Below are 6,000 nucleotides of genomic sequence, written 5' to 3' on the forward strand. Positions count from 1 at the left end.
TTTGTTGCACAGTTTTTCCAGAGCTAAGGCACGTCGAAGTACTAAGTCGCCAAGCTTGAAGCTTCGTGGCGCAACCTTAGGATCATGCCAGGCCTTGGTTTCTTGATGTAGTGATCGAGATTCTGGATGGCATGGAGTCGTGTGCCTTCGGTGAGATCGAGGGAGAGCTCTCTTTCCCCGGTAGTTTGTGGAAGTTGCATTGTGAGTGAGCATCCCTTGATCTTGGTGGGGGTCATGGCCTCGTAGCCATATAGGAGGCGGAAGGGGGTGAACCCGGTGGTTCGTGTGATAGTGGTTCAGAGGGACTATAAAACCTTAGAAAGCTCTTCGACCCATAGGCCTCGAGCTAGGCCGATGAGTTGCGATTTAAGCCGGAGAGGATGTTGTCGTTGGCCTGTTCGACGGCCTCGTTGGACTGAGGATGTCGAACTCTGGTGAAGCATAATTCAATACCGAGATCATCGTAGAATTATCTGAAAGGCTTGGAGTCGAATTGCGTGCCGTTGTCGACCGCGAGCTATCGTGGAACGCCGAAGTGGCAAATTATGTTCTTCCAGAAGAATTTCTGGACATTCTTTTATGTGATCGCCGTGAGGGGCTCGGCCTCAACCCATTTGGAGAAGTATTCCAATGCTACCACTGCGTACTGAAGGTTTCCTTTGGCACGGGGGAATGGTCCGATGAGTTCCATGCCCGAATGAGACAGGGGCTAGACGAGAGAGATTGGTTGTAGGGGAGCCGAGGGCTGGTGGCTTCAGTGCCCCATCCACTAGCATCCTTGGCAGGTGCAGACGAGGTCTTCTGCATCGGACATGATTGTACGCTAATGGAGCCCCTGGTGAATTGCCTTGCCAGCTAGGGCGTGAGGTGCTAAATGGTTGCCGCAAATGCCTTCATGTATCTCCCAGAGGAGGTTGGCCCCTTCTTGTCTGGTAATGCAGCAAAGGAGGAGAGCGCAGACACCAGTCTTGTAAAGGGCGCCTTCTATGATACGGTAGCCTCTGGTGCAATGCTGAATGCGGCGGAGCGCGATCGGGTCTTCCAGCTCTTCTGTTCCAGTGAGGAAGGATAAGATGGAAGCTCTCCAGTCGATGGTTTCAATGGGGAGGATGATGGCGGCCGTCTCATTAAGGGTTTTAGTAGCCGGCTGGTGTAGAGTTTTAAGGATAGTGCCCAATGGTGGGTCTTTGCCCGTGGCGACAGCTTTTGCCAGGGCATCTGCCTGGCTATTTTCCTTTCGCGGTATGCTCCGTATTGATATGCTGCGGAAGTGTTCTTCACCCTTGCGGATGGCTTCGAGGTATCTCGTCATGTCCGGATGTCAAACTGGGAAGCTCTTGTCGATGTGGAAGACGATGATCTGGGAGTTGGTCTGGATGATGACTCTTGCTGACCCCAAGGCTTGGGCCTTCCGGAGGCCTAAGAGGATGGCTTCGTATTCAGCTATGTTGTTGGTCATCTTGAAATCTAGGTGAGCAGCGAATTGGACTTGCTAGCCTATGGGGGAGATGATGACCACACCGGCTCTGGCTCCCATGGAGCTATATGCTCTGTAGGTATAGATAGTTCAGATGTCTTGGGGAGGGGAAGCGGCGGGTTCGGCGGGTGCCGTAGTCCAATCAGTGATGAAATCTGCCAAGATTTGGGATTTGATGGTGGTGCGGGCCACAAACCTTACCATGAAGGGGGCTAGTTCTACTTCCCATTTGCCGATGCGCCCCGTCACCTCCTTGTTGCGAAACATGTCGCCAAGTGGGTAAGAGGTTGGGATAGTGATGTCGTAGGTGAGAAAGTAGTGCGCTGGAGCTTGCGTGAGGCCATCAGTGGAGCATATGCTATCTTTTTGAGCTCGGTGTAGCGTGTCTTGGCTCTGGCTAAGGCCTCCTAGACATAGTATACAACCCTTTGGGTAGAGCGACTGTCACTTTTCTCCTCCCTTACCAGGGCGGCGTTGATAGCAGAGGCAGAGACAGACAAGTATAAGAGCAGCCCGGGGAGGGGCATCGTGAGTGTTTCAAGGTGGGCCTTGAGGGCCTCGAATGCCACATGGCACGCTGGAGTCCAGTTGAATGGTTCAGAGCCCCTCAACATTTTGAAGAAGGGGAGGCTGTGCTCGGCAGATTTCGCGAGGAAGCGGCTGAGGGCTGCGAAGCGGCCAGCCAAGTGTTGTACTTCTTTTGGATTGGTGGGAGGTGACATTTTTGTGATGGCACAAATCTTGCCCAGATTGGCCTCAATGCCTCTTTGGGAGACAAGATATCCCAGCATCTTTCCATCCTTAGCGCCGAATACGCACTTCTCTGAGTTTTGCCGCACGCCTGCAGCTCAGAGCCTATCAAATGTTTCTTGTAGGTCGGCAACATGGTTGGCTTCGAGCTAGCTTTTTACCACGATATCGTCTACGTAGGCTTTGACATTGCGGTCCAGTTGCTGCCGTAGTACCTTGTGCACTAGGCGAGAGATGGTGGCCCCAGCATTTCGAAGACCGAAGGGCATCTAGACATAGCAGTATACCCCAAAGGGGGTAATGAAGCTGGTCTTGCTCTCATCCTCCATCGCCATTCACACCTGGTGGTACCTGGAGTAGGCGTCCAGGAAACTTAGCAACTCGTAGCCAGCGGTGGAATCCACTAGCTAGTCGATGCGAGGAAGGGAGTATGGATCCCGAGGGCATACTTTGTTCAGCGATGTGAAATCGATGCACATACGCCACTTTCCACTGTGTTTCTTGACCAGGACGGTGTTGGAGAGCCAATCTGAGTGGACGACCTCTCGGATAACAGCAGCCCTTAGTAGCTTCTGGACCTCCTCTTCTGCCTACTCTGGGGACAACTTGTGATGCCCCTGCCGCACAGGCCTAGCCTTCAAGTCGACCTAAAGAGAGTGTTTGATAATGGAGTGGTTGTCTCCCAAGAGATCCTGCAGGGACCATGTGAAGATGTCGAGGTTACCCTATAGGAGGGTCAAAAGCCGGGCTTCATGCCTGGAGGTGATGTACGCCCCTATTTGGAAGGTCTGGTTGGGTTGGTCTGGATGCACAGGGACACACTTTATGTCCCCCTTCGGTTGTGGCCTTGGAGGGCAGCGGTGCCCAGGATGTACCGACAGGGGGTCGTCAGAGCCATCCTGGGTCACGGTGTGGATGTGGCATCCGGTGAGTGGAGCAGGGTGCCTGTACTCGATGTGCCTAGCTTGATCTTTGTCACCATGGATGGTTATTAGCCCCTGGGGTCCGGCATCTTCAAGTAGAGGTAATTGTGATAGGGTACAACTCTGTATCTATTCAGGGTTCCTCGTCCCAGAATGTCGTTGTAGGCATAAGGTACGTCCACAATGTCGAAGGTGATTACTTCGGTCCATGTTGTGGGGCCTTCACCGAAGATGATCGGGAGTTCTATCTGGCCTAGGGAGTCAAGGGAGCCCCATTGAATCCCTTGAGGGGTCTATGGCTGGTGAAAGCCAGCTTCTTGGGATTCAGAACTGGTCGAAGGCATGTATGAAGAGGAGGTCCACCGAGCTGCCCCCGTCGATCAGTATTCTCTGGACCTGGACCTCGGTGATGTTGGCTGAGATGACTAGGGCATCGGAGTGGGGAAATTTTACCCCTTCAGAATCGTCGATGGTGAATGTCACGGGGGCGTCGGCCCATTCGGAGGCCTGCTGATGGATGCTGGTTGCTCCGATGTGGTGCACCCCGCGTGCATAGTCTCGCCGTTGCCATTTTGAAGTGCAGCCAAAGCTCCCTCCGTCGATTATAGCGAGGAAGATCTATCTACCCACCATCCCTTCATTGTTGTACTACTCTGCAGATGATTGGGGTGGAGAAGGTAGGGCTAGCTGCAGAGGGTTCTGCAAGGCTAGATGATCGACCCATTAGCTGGCTGGTGGAGTGCGATTCTTGGATCGTTCCTTGGTGGCCCCCTCAGTTGAGGCGAAGGTTGCCTACCTCTCGAGGTACTCTTCTCGGACGGTGGTGAGGGTCCCGTAGTTGTCAGTGTTATGTCCTCGTCCTGCGCCATGTAGAGTGCACCAGGATTCCTCCTCAGAACACCGGTTCGGAGCGCGGCTTCGCTCCGGGAGGCCTCCGGGGCATCTCTGGCCACATCCCCTGGGTGGTTTTGGTTTGGAGCCCTGTGGCTTGGGCTGATGTTGTTGATGTTTTGGTGTTCTCGCTACCGCCCCCTTTGGGAACCAGAGGTATGAGCCTCCTCGAAGCCCCTCTTCGCTGGGAGGGAGGGGGCATGTGATGATCCCGCCTGTGAGTGTGACTTCTCGGGGTTGACATGGGAAGTCTTGGTATCTTGCGAGTACCTTCGGCGGAGTTTTTCCTCCTCTGGCCATGCATATTCCTCGAAATTGCTCATGAGGACTTCCACCGTGTGTATGGGATGCCGGTTTAGCCGATCGTATAGGGGGTCTTTGGCTAGGCACTGGGTTGCGGCATCGATGACCAAAGAGTCTGATATACCCCTAATCTGGGCCTTGGTCTGGGAGAACCTTCGGAAGTAATCCCAGAGGGTTTCGTCCAGCTCCTGTCTGAAAGTGAATAGGCTTCCAGAGGTTACTGGCTCGACGAAGGTGCCCTAGAAATTGATGCGGAAGAGGTCTCAGAGTTGGGACCAGGCGTGAATGGCGCCAGAGTCCAGTGCCTAGAACCAGCGTATGGCCACCCCTTCTAAGGAGAGAGGGAAGCATTTAGCCATGGTGGTCGGTCCACCCCCACTGGCCTCTATGGCGAGGACATAGGAACGGATGAACTCATTGGGGTCCGAACCGCCCTTGAACTTAGGTAGCTTTGAGGTTCGAAAGCCCTCTGGGAAGGGCGTAGTCTGCAGGTCGGCTTGCAGGGGAGAGTCAAAGTCTTGCAGGGGATCCTCGCGACGCCGGCCCCGAGGCTCCAGAGGCCGAATGGGCTAGGTCCTGGTGTCGAAGAGTTCATCGACCAATAGGGTTTGGGTCGGAATAGCGTCGATCATCACGGGGGCGGTGGTGGTCGTGCGGGTAGCTTGCTGCTCAACCCGTAGGGCCATTTGCTGTTCCTCCATATGGGTCAGGAGCGCCGCCAAGCATGATTGATGCTTGGTTGGAATGGTGTTTACGACGGTGGTGCCAGCCGTAGCCCCTAGGGGCGCAGCTGGGGCCTCGCCTTGCTGCTGGGTCTCTGGGGTAGAGGGTCCTTCAGTGCCGCCCACATCTATGGTTATGGATGGGTTGGCGGTGGCTGTAAGGCCCTCGTTTCCCCCAGTTGGGGGCCGTCGTCGGTGTAGCCTGTGTTTAGTCGCCCGGACTATCGCACGGGTGTGACCGGGGAGTTGGCTGCTATTGATGCGGCCTTGGTGGTCTTCTTCTTGGGTGTCATCCTATCTTTCTTAGCACTTCTGTGTTCAAGTCCTCACGGACGGCACCACTGTTGGAGCAAGAGATCGTCTTGCCCCAGCAAGTACGGCGATAGTTTCTTCTAAGGAGGAGACTTAAGCTTGGAGATAAAGTTTGAGAGAAAGAAACACCACAAATGTATTGATAGTAGAAGAATAGATCGGTCTGGGGGGTATCACAGTGTGGTTTAGCACCTGGGCATCTCTGTGTCCTGTGTGTTGCCTTGAGCGTTCTCCTTGTGACATCTTCCTTCCCCAGATGACCACGACCCCCTATTTATAGGGTGGTACATAGCTTAGGGTACAAGTTATCACAATATACAAATATCTAGGATCTGACCGAGTTACTGGGCCTTATCTCGGATAACTACTTTTTACCCTATATAGAGGATAAATATCTACCATAGTAACTATTGTGGTGCCTGCACCTTGAGGGGTGAGCCGGTCGCCAATTGCGGCCTGGCGCCGCGCTGTTAGGGGTGTCAGGATAACCTCCATTGTACTGGTATGTCAGGACGGTGTCCACTAACCTGGGTATTTAATACCAGTCACTTCCTTGTAGGAAAAGGATGATCGGCGTTCCCATTATGGCCGATCTTTCTTGAGGCTTTGGTGACTCACCCTG

This window comes from Phragmites australis, chromosome 15, assembly GCF_958298935.1.
Source record: "Phragmites australis chromosome 15, lpPhrAust1.1, whole genome shotgun sequence".
Lineage (NCBI taxonomy): Eukaryota > Viridiplantae > Streptophyta > Magnoliopsida > Poales > Poaceae > Phragmites > Phragmites australis.